The 19,990-nt window shown below is 40.0% G+C and overlaps 1 protein-coding gene across 15 annotated transcripts in view; it reads right to left on the bottom strand.

Moving 5' to 3' along the window:
• lrrc7 (leucine rich repeat containing 7) overlaps positions 1-19,990 on the bottom strand; it is a 617,590-nt gene that overhangs the window by 454,794 nt on the left and 142,806 nt on the right. For 10 of the 15 annotated variants that reach the window (XM_048539166.2, XM_048539173.2, XM_048539175.2 and 7 more), the window contains exon 1: positions 13,357-13,630. The exons of the other annotated variants lie outside the window; for them this stretch is intronic. The gene's annotated coding sequence lies outside the window, so the exon portion shown is untranslated. Of the gene's footprint in view, positions 1-13,356; positions 13,631-19,990 lie in introns of those variants that run through there. 15 annotated transcript variants of the gene reach the window in all.

Genomic DNA, 19,990 nt, shown 5'->3' with positions numbered 1-19,990 from the left:
TCTTCAGACCAACAGTAACAGGCCACTTATTCCAACCTGAACATGTATCTATCTACGAGAAAACTTCAATCCATCACTGATCCAAGGATACTTAACCTTGAAAAGATGACATTTCGAAGTTCATTTCCACAGAACTGAACATCCTTCTTCATTATGAGCACAAATCAAAATATCAGACCAGCCACTCAATAAATGTTCAAAGCTTTAAAGTTCAAAAATGAATAAAATTCCCAATCATTGAACATAAAAGCTATTTAAGGGGATGCTTACGTTATGATATTTTAACTGGGAAATGCCCCACTGGCTTCGCAACTTTGCTTTTAATGAATTTAGTTCTGAACAGTCCAAAATTTTGATAGATAATATCAGATCAAACTCTTGGATTGCATTGAAGTATCAGCACTCCAACTCAAAGTATAGAAGTTCATATGGAAAGTTATGAAAGAATACAATGATAGGATTAGAAGAGAAGGAATAACAGGAGGTTTGTGTGAAACACAAACACTAGCAATTCCTGTTGGGCTGAGTGGTGCTCTCTGGTGTGATATGAAAGATTATTAAAAAACTTCAATTCAGCTTCTGAATCTAATAGATGACTTCGTGGTATTAGACTTGATGTAAACTAGCTGCAAACCAATAGAAGTCCTTTTTAGCACCAATGGTTCAGTTTTGATTCAATCCAAAAAAAAGTTTCATTATTTAAACTAAAGCTCAAATTTATGAAGGTCAGTTATACAAATCCAAACCAATTTGGTTTAATGCTATGTGGTAAATAACTGTCAGTAAGTATGGTGTAGATACACCATGCCATGTCCCTGTAGATGAAATATCAACAATTTGAATTTATATAGTGCCTTTAACGTACTAAATTGATCTGCAGCTCTTCTCAACGGCATGATAAAACAGAACATGTCGTGAAGTCACATCAGGAGGTATTAAGGCCAATGACCAAAACCTCAGTCAAAGGATTTAGTTTTAAGGAAAGTTTTAAACAAGAAAAAAAAATGGGGTAGACAGCCGGACACAATACAAAAGGGAACTCCAGAGTTTAGGGCCCTGGCAACCGAAGGCAAGGCAAAAAATGGTGAAGAAATAAAAATTCAGGTGTTCGGGAGCTTCAAATGAGAGGAGCACAGATGTTTTTGAGATTACTGGGGCTGAAGAAGATCACAGAGATAGGGAGAACCAAGATCATGGCAGGTTTTGAAAACAAATAAAATGCTTTTAAAAAGTGAGAATAGTTTATCTGGGAGCCAATGAAGTTCAGCAGCTACAGGGACAATGAAGCAAGTTGGAATGTGGGCAGCAGAACTTTAGACAACCACAAATAAACAGAGGCTAAATTGTGGGAAACTGCTCAGGGATCCATGAGAATACTTAAGGCTAGATGTACAAAAATACAGAGCCAAGTTTCAAGAGCATTTTAGTTAAGGCCAGGGCACAGTTGGGTGATGTTACGGAGGTGGAAACAAATACTCTTGGTGATAGTGTGTTTATGTGGCTGAAAACCTATCTTTGATTGCACCAAGATTATAAGCAGTTTGACTCAGCATCAGATACACAAAGTTGCCAGGGGAAGGGATGAGCTGATGGTAGAGTCTGGACAAAGATAACGGCTTCAACTGTTTCAATATTTATTTGGAGGAATCTGCTGTTCACTCAGTATTGAATGTCAAACAAATAATCTGATGATTCAAAGACTGTAGAGAGGTTGAGAGAAGTGGTAGTGAGGCAGAACTGGATAATGTCATTGTACCTATGGAAAATGATGTGTTTTTTGATAATGTCATTGAATAGCAGTATGCAGATGAGAAATAGGAGCAGGAGGGGGGTATAACAGGTCTTTATGCGCACACAAAATGTACATGTGGGAGTGGGAATAGAAGATTTTTGTAGTTGTTCTCTGGCTACAATGGGGTAGATAAGAAAAGAACCAAGCAATTGCAGACCCACCCATCTGGAACATTGTAGATAGTGGTTGGAGGAGCATTGTACTTTGCTCTTATTTTGTTCAAGGAGAATGGCGAAAGCAATTTGAAGTCTTTCACAAACAGGTTGCAAAGATGAAAAGGTTACTTTTCTAAGTCACAGGCACATAGGATATCATTTGTCACTCTTGGAATTGCTGTTTTGGTAGGGGTGGAAACCTGATTCGAAGGATTCACATTTGAAGTTCTAACAAAAAAGAAGGGAATTATGTTTTGTGCCTCGGACATGCAGAGATGGCATTCACCAGTTTACGTGTGTGAACCTGAGCTTTATTCAGTTTGCAGATTTGTGCTTCAGTGCTTTGCTCAATTTTCTTGAGCCACATTCACAGAATTGACTGATGGCACACAGTACACAGTCCACAGTCAACAGATACGTATTATCAACACTGAACAATTAATCACAACAGTAGGCAGAGATTTAGAAGGTGAGAACATATTCAAGGACTTTAAAGAAGAACTCAAGGTTGGAGATGATGTGACAATAGTTTGCAAAGACAGATGGACTGAGACTTGATTTTGACAACAGCAGATTTAAACAAGAAAGTGACAGTAGTGGAGGGGAGAAATTTGTTAATGAAATCAATTCAAATCTATGATCCAGAAAGAAAAGTTGTATGATCAGTAGTTAAGTGACAATAAAAGGGCAGATGAGCTGGAGGTGGATCTTATGGACAAAATGAGCGCAAAGTTAAGAGGAAGGAAGCTAAGAGAGGAAAAACTAGACAGCCAGAGAAGTTAGCCTAAAATATTGAGATCACAATCTTGTAGTGCAAGTACTTTCATTCATTGACATGGAACATATTGGTGGATTTTTACATATTTTCCTAATCAAACACACAAAGCAGAGATGTTATTATACACTCCCTGAAACAGGTGGTATCTGGACCCAGGTCTCTTAGGTCAGAAGTAGAGACACTATGATTGTGCCACAAGAGGCTTTAGTGGATTTTTGCACTGGGAATTTGGTCAGCAAGGAGCAGACCTAAAGTCTAATATAACTGCATTATAAGTTAATCATACTTATCATTGAAAAGAAATCAGAAAATATGGCATCAGTAAAGAAAAACAAATCACTAGGTTTAGATATTAGTTTATTAAACAATTAACTCTTGCTCTTTTGGTTTGCAACTGCCATCTGACATTTAATTACATAACCATTTTGAATAACACCAACTTCCCATTATGGTGGGTATCTGTCATTTTCTACATACAATCCAACATCCTATGTAATAGAGTCTATACAAGCCTATAAAGTAGGACCAAAACCTGTTGACTTCAGATCTGACAGTACAGCTTTTCAAAAGTAAACTATTTTACGTTAGAAATCTGAACTTAAAACAATGGGTGGAATTACCCCAGTTCTTGAGAAGTATGAACAAAGAGGGAAATGTGACAAGACGAGAGGAGAATGAAATGATTCTTACCACTGAAAATAAAACTGATTTTCTGCTTAAGGTTTAAAAGATAACAATTTTGCTAGTAAGTACCTTGTTGCTCATTATTAGTCAATATTGCCTTGTTTCTATGCAGTTCATGGTTTTTGCATGTACTGGTGAGAAAGTGGATGGTCCAATTCTCAACTTGAAAGTCACAGCAGTTGTCTGACAGATGTCATGTACCACTTGTTTCTCAGTGTTTCCATCTTAAGGTCCAGTTGCCAACATTTCATGGCATGCTCCGTTGGCAGCAACCACCACTACCCTTTATCCCTAGATATTCCTAGCAAAATAAGACCTCACCACTGGCTTGCTTTCTTCCTGCTCACTCACCTTACACTTACTTGCACGCACTAGCTTGAGTTGCCTTTTATTGCAGAGGGTGAGGCAGGCACCTTAGCATAGAATGTGTAGCCACTCTCAGTAAAGGTCATTGTCCAGACATAGTGCAAGAGGTTTGCCACTGTCAGTCAGTTGCTTGGATCGACCAAGATCCAGGAATGTGTCTGTGCAGTTTCTGGATTGGGCCACAGTCAATCCTGCTAGTCAAGTCCAAATAATCTGGGGATCACGGTGAGGACATGCTTGTCAAGGTTGTCATCACACATCTGTCCAAGGTGGGGTCACATGGGTGGAGGAGAAGCAAGTTTAATCTATGAAGCGTAGCAAAATGTGGAAACTCAACACTGGGAACAAGATGCATTATATTGTGACGCAGAGGGAATAATCAAAATAAGAGGGCAAATAAGAGGGCAACTCCAAATAGAAGGGTAGATCTGATATAGCATAAAGAAGCACGGGTAGTGTGGCAAAGAGTGGATATTAATTGCGAGCATTGCAATAAATTGAGGGGGGAAATTGAAGACATTGACTATTAAATGAAAAGGATGAATGGAATCTGGGCAGCCCAAAAACTGATGGTGTTTGTAGGGACTGCAACAAAATAGGTACACGAAAAGTGGGAGAGGGTGAAATCTAGATTATCAGTCTGAACTCACTCACAGAAGCGTTACCAGGATAGCATGCTATTTTTGCAGAACTTCAAAAGTACAATAAGTAAGAAAAATGACTGTCAACACATTCAGTGGGTGGAATGTTTCATTTTTTTGTTGCTCTGTGGGGGCAAGATGTATTGCAATGGGTAGAAAACTGCTGGCAGAGAGGAAACAAAGAGGAGGAATTGTATCAGAGATAGTGGGAACTGCAGATGCAGTTTAATGTGGATAATAAAATGTGAGGCTGGATGAACACAGCAGGCCAAGCAGCATCAGAGGAGCACAAAAGCTGACGTTTCGGGCCTAGACCCTTCATCAGAGAGGGGGATGGGGAGAGAGAGCTGGAATAAATAGGGAGAGAGGGGGAGGCAGACCGAAGATGGAGAGAAAAGAAGATAGATGGAGAGAGTATAGATGGGGAGGTAGGGAGAGGATAGGTCAGTCCAGGGAAGACGGACAGGTCAAGGAGGTGGGATGAGGCTAGTAGGTAGATGGGGGTGCGGGTGGGAGGAAGGGATGGGTGAGAGGAAGAACAGGTTAGGGAGGCAGAGACAGGCTGGGCTGGTTTTGGGATGCGGTGGGGGAAGGGGAGATTTTGAACCTTGTGAAGTCCACATTGATACCATTGGGCTGCAGGGTTCCCAAGCGGAATATGAGTTGCTGTTCCTGCAACCTTTGGGTGGCATCATTGTGGCACTGCAGGAGGCCCATGATGGACATGTCATCTGAGGAATGGGAGGGGGAGTTGAAATGGTTCGCGACTGGGAGGTGCAGTTGTTTGTTGCGAACCGAGCAGAGGTGTTCTGCAAAGCGGTCCCCAAGCCTCCACTTGGTTTCCCCAATGTAGAGGAAGCCACACCGGGTGCAATGGATACAATATACCACTTCAAAATCTTCCCTTCCCCTACTGCATCCCAAAACCAGCCCAAAAACAAAAACAAGAAAGCAGATTACTACCCGAATACTGTAAATTGGGAGACAGGAATGTGCAGCGGGACCTGAACATCCTTGTGCACCAGTCGCTGAAGGTAAGCATGCAGGTGCAGTAGGTGGTAAAGAAACCAAATGGTGTGATGGCCTTCATTGTGAGCGGTTTCAAGTACAGGAGCAGGGATTGTTGTTGCAGTTGTACAAGGCCTTGGTGAGGCCACAGTTGGAAAACTGTGCACAGTTTTGGTCTTCTTTTCTGAAGAAGGATGCTCTTGCTCTCGAGGGAGTGCAGTGAAGGTTTACCAGGCTGATCCCAGGGCTAGCTAGTCTGACGTATGAGGACAGATTGACTAGGTTCAGATTGTTTTTACTAGAGCTCCGAGAAATTGCAGGGGGCGGTTGGTGAGAATCTCAAAGACTTACAAAATTCTAACAGGACTGGACACGGTAGATGCAGGAAGGATGTTCCTGTTGGTGGGTGTATCCAGAAACAGGGATCACATTATGAGGATTCGAGGGAGACAATTTAGGACAGAGATGAAGAGATATTTCTTCACCCAGATTGTGGTGAGCCTGTGGAATTCATTACCACAGGAAGTAGTCGATGCCAAAACAGCTAATGTAATCTAGAGACAACTTGATATAACACTTGGGGTGAATGATCAAAGGTTATGGGAAGAAAGAGGGATTAGGCTATTGAGTTGGACAATCAGTCATGATCATGAAGAACAGCAGAGCAGGCTCAAAGGGTTAAATGGCCTCCATCTGCTCCTATCTTCTATGTTTCTACATAATAGGAGTTTGAGTTCAGATGGTTGTTCAGCATTGTCATCACCCAAGTTTGAATGAATGTGCTCCCTTTGCTAAGCGCACTCATACGATGAACCATTGCCTCCAGAGAAATGTGCATTCATGAATGATCACATCACACATGCACGCACAAGGTTGTAGTAAGTGTGGAACCTGAGTAGAGGCAAGGTATTATTACAAGGCATTCACAATATTGAGCATATTGCTGAAGCCGAAGGTAAAGTGCTAAGTCTTGGCTGCACTGGTGAATGTGAAGGTTGAAGGATGCCTTAAATCTGTTGGTATCCAATTCTCAGAGATGAACAAGACTTCATCATTATATATTCTACCCTCTGTGGAATGTCTAAAGAGGCTGCTTAACTCTGACATGGTAGCCATGTAAACAGGTCCTATAGCTAAAATGACAGTAGATCAGATGTAATGATTGTAAGTGTGTATATATTTACAATGGTGTCTCATTGCGCCACCCTTGTGCCCTCACAGCATTTTTTCCCTTTGCTCTTGCACATAGTCTTGGTGAATTCCTGGGAGTCCAAAGATGGGGTGGAGGTGGCCTGCTCTGCAGTTGACCCTGTTGACTGGTAGACTTCGAAAGAAATTCAGTGGCAATTTTATCGAGAGGGCCCAGACAATCTGAGTTTATCTGCCCAATTGCAGGCTCACTCTCCCTGGTTCTAAACTCGTCAAGGTTGGGGGTCACAGGTAGGATAGAGATGAAGAGATCTGGAATGCTCTCAGAAGAAATTACTGGAGTGTCTGTTTATGTTCTGCCTCTATCTTAGTGTCTATTAGCACTACCCTGTCTCCTTGACAGGAAGTGACATTAACACCACTCAATGTTTCTCACCCTCCTCTCACCTTGCCAGTAATATTGAACAACAATGGTTGAAGCAAAGAAGTGCAATTCTGAATGCATTTCCAGTGGCTACTTGGCATTCCAATGGACTTGGCTTTCCATAGTAGCAACAAACCTGACCCTGGAGACAGCTAGACACACACATGCTGGAGCTAGCATGGTGCTATTAACTTTGATGGACTGTTTTGATCGTGTTTACTGTCTCTGTTTGCAGCTCCTGTGACTATCTGTGCACTTATACAATCATTAATAGCTGACATCATGGGGTCATTATCTGCTTGGAACACAACAGATGCTTGGTCAGAGTGCCAGCAAGCAAGAGCATTTCTTTCTCTATCAGTTGTGGAAATATACCATTGATGTGCTCACCAGATTGTAGTTGTAATTCCAAACTAGAAAGAGAACTCACTGACCTGGAAGGAGGTTCAGGAGACAGCCTTACCAGTGCTTTGGGAGGATGAGGTGGGTAATAGCTATTGACTGCATGCCATGATGAGAGTAATAGGCCATAGGCTTGGTAATGTTACCATTCAGTGGCATTGATAGAGTTAAAGTGTGAGGAAGCAGACAGGAGATGGGGCCACTTACATCTGCAGAATGCCAAGGATGTTTGACTCTCTCGCGGCACTTCTGTACATTTCATTTGATCCATTAAACAGCACTGACTTGCGCCATTAACTTGGTCGAAGCTGGCTGTGTCTGATGCAATGGCCTGCTTTGATGGTCTACAGTAACAAGTATGGCCTCCACCCTGTCTACAAGCACCTCTACATTTCTTTAACTGAAGCAAGGTTCTAATTTCAACAATTGAAGTGGTATGTAGTTGCAGTTTAAATATGGTACCAATGAATGAGCAAGATTGTGGCAGCTGCAAAACACTTCTACCTCTGCTGTTGCCTGTTTTAATGAGAAGGGTACTATGGAGCCTGAATGCATTATTAATAAAAGTGAGAAGTAGAAGATTGTGTGAGAAACTCTGCAATGGGCCATAGACAACATCCTTGTGTAACTTCCTGAAAAATAACCCAGCCAAAAAAAGAGCGAAAATTCTGCCCGATTTTCATTTAGGCATCTGCTAATTTCTCATCTGTTTATGAAAAACATCTTTCTAAATTTGAATATTTTGTTTCCAACTCATCACATGTCTTTACATGTTAAGATATTAAAGCATGAAGGCTTTCAATAAATTTTAGACTTCATAAAACAAATATCAGAACCAAAGCTCTGCACTGCCACAGCTGATTTTTTGACACAAACTGTATTGACATTATTAGAATAATTCCGTGCAGAAATCCTTATAATAATCCAACTTCTGGCCGATTCCTGAATGTTTAATAACATTCACAATGGTAATATCAAGGGTCTTAACAATCTTACGCTCAAACAAAGCTTCAACCTGCCTAATAAACAGAGGTAATCCCTCGGAGTTTAAAGTTTAATTTACAAAATCATGAAAAATGCTCATGGACAACCATTCAACTTTATATACTTTTCTATAATTTCTCAGTTATTGTGTCCTGATGATGTTCACAGGTAACACAAATAGACTTAACTTACTGAGTCTTAAAACTGTTGAAACTTACAGTTTAAAACAAAAAGTAAAAAATGTTCTAACAAATGTGGAATGGAATAAAGTAGATCCTGTTATGTTTATATGAAAAAAGACCTGTGTTTTCATTTGATGATGAGAATCAGAAGTGAGCGATGCTGCTATTGGTGATGAAATGAATTTATTTAGTTACTCAACATGCCGGTATGCAAACATTGATGCAGTTTACTGTCCATTCAACTAATCATTTGGTGCATTTACAGTCAAAATGAAGAGATCTGGAAGGTCTCAAGATCAATGGCTTGTAGTTATCAGTTGTTAGTTGATATTGGCTGAATGGTATGAAGGAATCTTGGTGGTATATTTAGGCGCAATACCAATTGCCTTGATAAAAGAATGGGAAGTCAACTGAATTTCCTATTTGTGATACAATGAATAGGCATTATGGAAAGTGCACATTTGAGAAGGATGGCCTAGACAGCAACTGCTTCGCATATGATACCCCTGTGGTAAATTCATCATCACTGGTGGTTCCTCACAGACAAGGATGATTGTCTTCCACTGTCAGGGTGAGTCCATAGGTGACTTTACAGTCTGATGCAGATTCCACAGGCTCATTCATACTTGGGGCAGAAAGTAATGCTGGGGAACAACATCACCTCCAAATTCTCCTCCAAGTCACTCACCATCCTGATTTGGAAATATATTGCCGTTTCTTCACTGTTGTTGGGTCAAAGTCCTGAAATTCTCTCCCTAATAGCATCGTCAGTCAAACCACAGCAGGAGGACTCCAGTGGTTCAAGAAGGCAGCTCACCACCACCTTCTCAAGGGCAACTAGGAATGGGCAAGAAATGCTGGCCAGCCAGCAAAGCCCACTTCCTACAAATGAATAGAAAAAAAAGGTGGTCACAGGGAGAAATGGGTAGGGCGGTTGATGTGGCAGCACACTCCTTCTGGTGTTTTTGCCTCACTTTTGCTGCCCGCTGCCCCCCACCACCACCCCCCACCCTGACAGTTGTCTCAAGGTGCACTTCCTCCACTTTGAATGGTCTCAGGTCAGTGATTCCCAGGATTCTCTGGGAATGCAACAGTTCACCAGCAGGAACTAGAGGGTCACAAGCATTTCCTCTTTCCACCTGGGGTCACCTGTCATTTCAAACCTGGGACTACAGCACCTGCTTGCAGAGTCTCATGTTGGTCATGCAGATGACATGCTCAACCCATTGTAGCCAAAGGTGGCCAGTGCCTCAAAGCTGGGGATGTTGGCTCGTGTTGTATGTCTTTCTTCCCAGCTGATTTGCAGGATCTTCTGCAGGAAGCATTGGTGGTACTGCTCCAGCGCCTTGAGGGGTCTGCTGTAGTAAGATAGCCCACTGGCACTTAATCTAGTTTCAAATATGAAGCATTAGATCAAAAGGTGAGATACCAGAGTACAGTAATTAAGTATCAGACATATTCTGATATGAAATCAGTGTTTTCATAAGGATAGAAGCAAATGTATTGGAGATTTTAAACAAAAGCTTTTATAACTTCTTTCAAACAAAGGTTTTTGAATCCTTGAGGTTGACAGAAATTAAATCACAGCTGTCCTCAGTACTAAATGTGGATAGTAATTCTGTTACTGGATAAGCAAAAACACAGACCTAGACTAATTATCCAACGAACTGGAGTTGAAATCCTATCTTGGTAATTTCATAATTTTAAATCAGCTTGAAAACAAATCAAAGAATTTTAATAAATGGTGTTAGAAGAAGTAACAAAGAACTGTCAGGTCAAAACTCAGTTTAGTAATCCTTTAGAGATTGAAAACTAACATTCTTTCTTTCATCCTTTCAAGCTGTCACATTTGACCCAGTGATAGGTTTCTCACCTTGTATTCATGCCATCAACAGGACTGCTTATTTATAATGCTGTTTGATTTTGTCCCAATCTTAGTTCATCTGCTGCTGAAATCCTTATTCAGGTTGTTACTACCTCTAGACTTGACTATTCAAGTCCATTCCTGATTGTTCTCCCACATTCTTCATCCCTAAACTTGAAGTCATCCAGAACTCTGCCATCCTTGTGTTCACTCACAGCTTGTCCTTCTCCCTCATCACATATGTGCTCATTGACCTACATGAGCTCCAAGTCAAACAATATCACAATTTTAAAACTACCATCTTCGTTTTCACTTCTTTTCATAGCCTAACCTCTCCATATCTTTGTAATCTTCTTCAACCTCAATCCTCCAGCATTTTCTGTGTTTGTCAGACTGGAGGTCCGGTGACCTGCAGTAGGCCACAAAGATTGGTACTGGGTCCACTACTTTGTCATATATACAATGAATTTGGATCTGAATATAACAGGAATGGTTAGTAAATTGGCAGTTGACACCAAAATTGGTGATGGAGTAGACAATAAAGAATGTTATCTTAATGTGCAATATGACGTTGTTAAGATGGACGGATGTACTGAGGAATGGTAGATAGGAGTTTAATTTAGATAATGTGAGGTGTTGCATTTTGGTAAGGCAATTCAGGGCAGGGATTACAAGCTTATTAGTAAGATCCTGGGGAGTGTTGCTGAACAAAGAGACTTAAGGGTGCAGATGCAGTTCCTTAAAAGTGGAGTTGGCACGTAGACAGGATAGTGAAGGTGGTGCTTGGTATGCTTACCTTTATTCGTCAGTGCATTGAGCATAAGAGTTGGGATGTCATGTTGCAACTGTACAAGACACAGGTGAGGCCACGTTTGGAATCCTGGTGTCCCTGCTATGGGAAAAGTGTTACTAAACCTGAAATAATTTAGAAAAGATTTACAGGATGTTGCCAGGTTGGAGGGGTTTGAGCCAACAGGAAAGGCTGAATAGGCTGGGGCTATTTTCCCTGGAATGTCAGAAGTTGAGGGGTGACCTTATAGAGGTTTGTAAAATTATGAGGGGCTTGGACAGGATGCTATGTGTATGGACAAGCTGCCAGTGGAAGTGATGGAGGTTGGTACAATTACACTTAAAATGCATCTAGATGGAAACACGAATTGGAAGAGTTTGGAGGGATATGGGTCAAATGCTAGCAAATGGGACTAGATTAATCTAGGATATCCAGTTGGCATTGATGAGTTGGACCAAAGGGTCTGTTTCTGTGCTATGCCACTCTATGAATCTATGAGGGTCATTCCTTCAGTTGCCTTGGCCACACGTACTGGAATTTTCTCCCTGTAACTCACTTCACTGTCTTCCTTTAAGAGCCTCCTTAAAATCTACATATTTCAGCAAGCTTACGGTCATCTGGTATATCTCCTTAAGTGATTTGGTATTAGACATCAGTTTCCAATGCTGTTGTGAACACCTCTGAAATATTTTATTACATTAAAGGCATTACGTAAATCTAAATTGTTGTTGATGTGTGATTGGAGTCCCACAAAACTATGGTTCTTGTTTACCTGACCTCTGAAGTCACTAAAAAGAAACAAACATTCAGTTGCAACAATGGTCCAAATGTCAAGACAGAAGGTTAACCATCATGTTTTCAGGCCAACTAAGGAAGGGTAATCTGTACTTGCCTTGTCTTGTCAGTGAAGTTCACATCACAATAATGAATTTAAAATTTAACTGTTTGTTACCTGGATAGCCAGAATTAATCCTTGTCAAAAGAAGAAATGTTAGTGCCTTTCCGAACATCGAAGTGCATTCTCAGAATCCAGACAATACAACACAACTACAACTGAAAAATTACTGCCTTTGTGTTTAACATCTCCATATATAATAGAGATCAACACCCCTTGAAGGTTGTTAACCATATTGGACACTAGGCTAAATTCATGCTATGCAATAGATCTTTAAATATGACAACTAAATACGAGCAATGACAAAATAACGCTGCAATATTGACCTGTAACAGTATTCTGTGTTAAGCAGTCCATTTGTCCATTAAAAAGAAAAATAAGCTATTTCACTTTTGTTCACTTTCTCTGACCAGTGAAGAATCTAGTTCTCAAATAAGAAAGCAATGTTAGAGATATTGATTCAAATAGTTATAGAATGCATCTTACAAACAACACTTCTTTAAAAAATGAAATGAAGATGAAGCTAAGCAGTATTATTTAGAGTTCTGTCCATCCATTAGTATCGTTCTGCCATATACAAGTTACAAGATGGAGTGGGGTGGTGGGGGGAGGGAAATGTCCTACATATGAGATTTGCTGAAACAAGTCCTTGAAAAGACAGGACATGTCTTCGACCTTATTTCCTAAGCAACCAACACTCCCTATTACCCACCCAAAAAAATTCTATAATGATGGAAATTTGCAGTGCATAATTATATTCAATTATGAATAGTTAAAAAATACCTGATACTTTTTCCTCCAACCATGAAGCTAAATGCACTGAGGTACAGATATTTTATACAGTCAAAACCTAATAAAGTACATGCTGCTGGATAGAATAATGGCTTTATAATTTTCCTTTTTGGAAGTGCTAACCAACCAAATAACCTTTGGTCAATGCATTTTCCAAAATGCGCAACGTTTGTATTTGACGCTCAAACACAATAGTAGGAAATAAAACTCTAAATGCTGTACATACTTAGAATACACTGAAGAATGAATGCCTGTGAAGGAGGACGCTTCTTTTCCTGAGCTCTAGTTACAGCATTCATAGATATATTTGCGCAAAAATATTGCAAGAGACCCAGATTTACAAATCCTGGCTTCTAGATTACAACAGTTAGACCAAGCTCAGGTGATTATAAACATGCAAGTCTATTGTATAGGTACTACTTTAAATCAAACCCTGGACTGCATACTCACGCTGAAATGTTGAATCATTGTCCATTAGTGTTCAGGTTGTGAGAAACACTGATTCAGCAATAGGCAGTTTTATCGCACTTGCAATAAGCCTGTAGGTAGCTGGAGTCTCTCCATTTCTCGGACATCTGCTTGGCACTGAAACAAGTACACACTTCTGTGCAAGGTACATACAGATTTCAGCTGAACTAAGCCATGTGCTTGACAAAACTGAGAGCAACGGTATGCCCCAATTTTGAGAAAGAAAAAAGCAAAAAGAATTGCAGCAAAATGAATCAGTGGCACGACACACATATAGCCCACCTCCCCCACCCCCATACACCAAACGTCACTGTTATGAAGTGCCTTAACGTTCTTTCTGCAGTTGCCTTAATGATTCATTATGTAAGGGTCTCTCGACACCTGCTGCCTCTGCATGGCAACGCAGTGTTTTTGTCTCATCTTCAGTGAATTAAAATACTTCATGACTGCACGCATTTTATAATCTAAACGGGAGATAAGTAATGAATGAAAAATATCACAGAATTTCTTGTCCAGCTACCAACTAAATGAAATGGTCTTACAGAACATCAAATAAATCGACTAACATATTAAGTACGTGAGAGTATATTTTTGCCTGCATGCCAATATATATTAACAGCAGAACTGACTTAGTACAGAGAGAGAAATGAATAAAAATATGCATTTCATGCGACTGGGAAGGAAAAATCCATTTTTGTCAAAGGTAAAGTGAGATAATAACATGTTAATTATTGACACTAAGACACTTGCCAGAAACTGACAAATATCAGTGCGCAAGAATTCTAAACCAGGTTAATTATATTTCCATTCCTCCCACAGATCAGGACGTTGGTACAGTCCACTAAGCCGTGCAGTTATAATGCATTTTTGGAAAAGATTTCGGCCTCAGATTTACTCGAGTGAGATTTTTATGGTTTAATCAACATACACACTGAAACCTTCAGTAAATACATGACTAACAGACAAACAAATAGTTTTAACATTGTGCAATGGGATAAGCTGCAATAAAATTGTACAAATTAAACTTTCTGCTTATAATTCAATTCATACCGAACATGAATTTAATATACTTGTTGGTTAGTTAGAAGCTGTTAATATTTTATTACTTCAACAAATACTAATTATTCACACTTCCAAAGGGACTCATTGGTTAAGTTATGTCGTACTAAAGCCGTGTGCTCAAGTCATTGGTTAGTTGATTTTATTCTTATACTGCTACAAATAGTCTCAAAAATGTGGGTGAAGTCAAAGTTCAAGTCAGAATTTCAGTCTTAACTGGCACACGATAACTCACAGGGAAAAACGTGCAGAACATCTTGAGACCTGGGTGAGATTTTGGCCTTAGATTCAAATGGGACATGTGTAAATAACACTGGGGGTATGGGACATGTGCCAATAACACTGGGTTTTTTTTAAAAGTCTCTGCAACCATATGGTTAGGCTATTTATGAAATTTCTATCATGACTGAAAATGGGACCGGGAGGGTCTCCTATCTTTGACCATGAACCTGGACCTAATTGATGACTCGATCTTCCAGTGGAATCTTTGCCAGACTGAGTCTGACATTACTTCATGGGAAAATTCAGGAATACTGCAGCAAGCAGGACAGTTCCCAAAAGGAGGTGTGGCAAAGCTTTTTGCCACTGATTTTATTAAATCCTCTGAATGAACATAGGCCTTTCTAATTTATATTAATGCAGAAGAAAGAAGTTAAAGCAACCATTATTGAGGGTAGGCCTTCTCTGTTCAACATTCACGGTCACTACTGTATTTTTAATGACTATTGTGGACAGTGTCAGGTGAATTCAGCAGTAAGTAAAGATAATTGATTCATTAATTGAAACAGAAACACCAGGATCACTGCTAAGGAGAAAATATGCCCTCCCCATTACATTCCTTTTCCCATCCCCCGTCTACCCAATTTCAAATTGTGAAGCAAAATCAAGCCCTCACTGTAACGACAGCTTGCATTTATACAGCCCCTTTGATGCAGTGACACATTCAGTGGCATAAACACACTACACATCATTATCAAACAAAAACTGAAACCGAGCCAAAAGACAAGGAGCTTGTGCCTAAATGCTTTGTCAAAGAGGGAGGTTTGGAACAAACATTTACAAGAAAGAAGTGTGGAGAGAGGATTTGAGAAGAAATTCCAGATGGCTGAAGGGAGCTAGAATGGGATTAAAAATGTGGGGGATATGCAAAAGGTCAGATCTAGAGGAGCACAAAGTTTTTAAGGGTGTAGAGCTGTAGGGGCTCACAAAGATGGGAAGGTGCAAGGTCATGAAGCGATTAGACAACAAGGATCAGAATTGCAAATTCAACGCATGGCTGGACTTGGAGTTAATGTAATCCAGCAAGTACAGGGCTGATGAATAAATGGGACTTAGTCTAATTTAAAATCTGGTGTCATCTAATTAAAACAACATTTATAAAGGATACACCTTATCACTGAAATATGTCAGGGGAGCCTGGAAGCAAAGGTGTAAGATGGCAACTTTCAAATTTAAAGGGTTCCATTCAGCTAGACGTTTAAGCAGTCTCTTACTACAGAAAGAATAAAGCAAGTATCTAACATTTCACAGATTGATGTGCACGTGTCACTGACCGAAATTAGAGAACAGAAAGCTGTTATAATTGAAGAAACAGACATGAGCCAAATGCCACGTGGAAAGAGTTAGCTGTGAGATTCCAAATCCTCAAGAGCCCTTTTGCAGTGTTAGAAACTGAATTACTTCAGTAAATTAACAAAAGGTAATGACATAGCAAATGTCAATCGCAAAACAGAGTATCCATTTCCTTTCAGAGTACCCTATGGTACCATATTCCTTGTCACAAAGACAGAGTACTTCATTAAGTGACCACAGTTATGCAGTGAGAGAAAGCAAGAACTGCAGATGCTGGAGACAGAGACAACACAGTGTGGAGCTGGAGGAACACAGCAGGCCAGGCAACGCTGGAACAGGAAGGGTCACCGGACCCGAAACATTGAATCTGTTTTCTCCTCCACAGATGCTGCCAGACCTGCTGAGCTTTTCCAGCAACTTTGTTTTGGTTCCTGAGGAACAGAAAGGTTGATGCTTCTGATAGTTGGGACCATTCTTCAGAAATGGGGAGGGGGAAGGGAGCTGGGAAATAAATAAATGGAGGGCAGGTGTGGTTGGAGAAGATACGTGAGCTGGCGATAGGTGAGGTGCAGGTAGGGAGCAATGAGGATTGGTCAACTGGATGGGTGGGGAGGATAGGTGGGAGAAAAGATGGACAGGTTATGCCTGGTCAAGGAGATGGGCATGAGAGGGAGGTTTGGACATGAGATGATGATTTGGTCATTGTGACGCCACCCACAAACTGGAGAAGCAACACCTCATATTCCACCAAGGGAGCTACAGCCCCATGGCCTAAACATGGTATTTATCAGTTTTAAAATCTCCCCAACCCCTGCCGCATCCCATGTCCAAAATTCCCTCTCATCCCCACCTCCTTGACCTGACACAACTTGTCCAGCTTGTCTCCCACCTATGCACCCCTCCCATCTCACTAACCAATCCCCAGCACTCTTTACCTGTACTCACCTATCACCACCCCACCTAACTTCCCCAACCCCACCCTTCCTCTATTTATTTCCCAGCTCCTTTCCCCTCCCTCTGAAGAAGGGTCCTGACCCGAAACGTCAAATTTCCTGTTCCTCTAATGCTGCCTGGCCTGCCGTGTTCCTCCAGTTCCACACTGAGTTGTCACAGTCATGCAGTGTTTGATAGAGTCCCACCAAAGCTTTATGCAGTTGTAGCTTAACTTCAGATTTTAAATCTATACTCCTTAAGATAAATGTTAACAATCCATTATCTGTTTAATTTTTCTTTGTGTCAGTCTGCTAGCTTTTAGCAATATTACATTTCCTAGCTTATCATTTAGAACATATACCAATCTACCTTCCTCAGGTCTAAAGATGGCCTGACACTTCCTCACATTGAACTCCATTTCCCAAACTGTGCCCACTTAATTAATCTATCGTCCCCTTAACAACTTTCTGCTCCTTTCTGTACTATATGCTGTGGCACCCATTTTTGTATAATTACACTTAGACATAAAGATTTCCATTCCTTCAAAATTATTAATAAATATAATGAACAGCTAAGATCCCTTCACCAAACTGTGTGGTCACAACTCTCGTCACATCCTTCCTATTCATATTCATTAATCTTAAATACTTCCATATTCATGTCATTAAATAATCTCTAATTCGATGCCTCAGCGCTCATTGCAAAGAGTCAACATGTCCCCAGTTTCTGTCAGGATTGCATTTTCTGACAAGGATACAACTGATGGTTGAGAGTCACAAGAAACAGTTCATTTACTCATTTGTGAAGGGTTTTTTTTACCCGCAGTCATTGCAACAATACTTTCTTCCCATTCTTTATTAGTTAGATTGTCAGCATCAACAATAGCTTCATTGGTGTGTCTGGAATCCTATGGTACGTAAGTACATTTGTGGTGACTCTGAGGAGTTTTATTAGGTCGATATTGAAATTAGCAGATTATCACATGAGGTTAGGTTGGGCTTCTTCCCACTGAAGTTTAGAAGGGCGAGAGGTGATTTAATTGAAGTACACAAGATCCTGAATAGTCTTGACAAGGTGGATGTGCAAAAAATGTTTCTTCAAGCAGTTGAGTACAAATCTAGGGTGCACTGTTTTAACATTAGAAATCATCCTTTTAAGATAGATGAGGGAAATGTTCTCTCTCAGACAATTGAGTGACTTTGGAACTGTCTGCCTCAGAAGGCAATGGAAGTCGGTTTGTTGAATTTTTAATAAGGCAGAGGCAGACATGTTCTTGTTCAGCAATCAATTCAACAGTTATCAAGGTAGATGGAAATGTAGAATTCAAAACAAACCATTTAGCAACAATCATTTTGGATAGGGAGGCTGACTCAAGGAATTGAATGGTCTACTTCTATGCATATTCCATACATCTTTATGTCATCAGCCCTTTTCTGAATGCAAAATTATGAAGTACACCACATACCATCATGATTCTTGAGCCACTATTAAGTGCATAATATGTTTTTTTGAAATTAATTCAAATCACAGGAACTCGCCTTTAAGCATTTTTAATGGCTTACCCAATTTCCATCCTTGCTGCCATGTGTTCTTCCCTCTACCACTTCCCTTCAGCACTCTTGCTTATATAAGGATTCTTAAACCTTGGGTATTTCAGAGATCTCTTGCCACACAGTTGGAATCTTGACACTCTGCTCTGCTGTGGATCTAGAGCTGAGTCACTGGACCAACACAATATAAAAGCATCATGACAGCTTCTAGCATGTCATGAATTCACAGTAAGAATCACAGTTTGTCACTGCAGTCGACCTGTAATCTGGGGATCAGAAGACTATATGCTTCAAATAACAATGGAAGTCTATGTTTGGAGTATATAACCTCAAGGATGTAATCAAAAGGTTCAAAAACCATGGGGAATTTGAAATGTTTGGTCGTCCTTTTAGTCACCTTTGTGACAGCACTGTCCAATTGTGCAAATTATCTAAGAGAGTGGTTTACCTTATAGTGTGCACATGTTGACTAATGTGACAAAGGTCACCTGTGGTCCTAGCTTATTTTATCTTGATGTCTACTACAACTCTTCTGATTAAGTCATAAATAAATTTCTTCTGAAAGGATTACTGATTGCCTAAGTAGAAAAATAAACATAGGGGCTTGAGCTTCATATCTTCAGAGATTAGGTTCAGAGTGTACATTTTCAAACTGAATATTTTACAACATACACCCATAACATTCCCAAATTACAAAACTGGGTCATTACCATAAATATCAGGCATAGCTGTTCAGAAGCACACTGATTGCTTTTATTGAGGGTACATTGGATTTACTACTTTAAATAAACTTTTATTTCTTTTAATAGATTTTGAAAAATTAAGGAAAATTCATATATTTGACACCAAAATTTAGAATCAGGTTTTAACAACTGACACACCAACTTGTCTATTCTTCATTTACATTCAAATCAATTGCCACATATTACAAAATTGTTTTATCTACAAACATTCAAACAAAGGGTAAAAATTTATGTTCATTATAACAACAGAAGAGTAGTGGTACTAATCTATTTAAAATAGATAAATCTGTTTGCTGAAATACAGTTATATGAACATTCAATCTTTATTATCACAGAATATAATTGATTCATTTTGTTTACCTATTCAACATTGGTTGACTGGCAACAAGTCTCTAGTTCTTTTCTGTTGACCAACGTGCTCCTTCTGTCCTTAGCCCTCCTTTCTTGTGTACCTAATCACTAAGAATCACCACTTATCAGCCCTTGTCAGACGTTACTCTCTCTGCTAATCAGAGACATCCTGAACTCTCATGGGCTTGTTAGTTTCATGGTTTCATTAGATTGCTGATTTTGGGTTTGTTTCTTTAAAAGTAATGTTTGCCTTAGTGATATCGCTTCTGACTCTGGCAGTCATTCTTTGACATGCCATTCACTTTGTGAGATCAAAATTTTTGTAACAGCTTGTCTCTTTTAGTCTATGAACTCTAAAAGTCTTTACCAAGATAAGATGGCACCAGTGAATAATTTGTGTGTCTGCTT

The sequence above is a fragment of the Stegostoma tigrinum genome, chromosome 8, assembly GCF_030684315.1.
Source record: "Stegostoma tigrinum isolate sSteTig4 chromosome 8, sSteTig4.hap1, whole genome shotgun sequence".
NCBI classification, from domain to species: Eukaryota; Metazoa; Chordata; class Chondrichthyes; order Orectolobiformes; family Stegostomatidae; genus Stegostoma; species Stegostoma tigrinum.
This window is presented reverse-complemented; position numbering and strand designations above follow the sequence as displayed.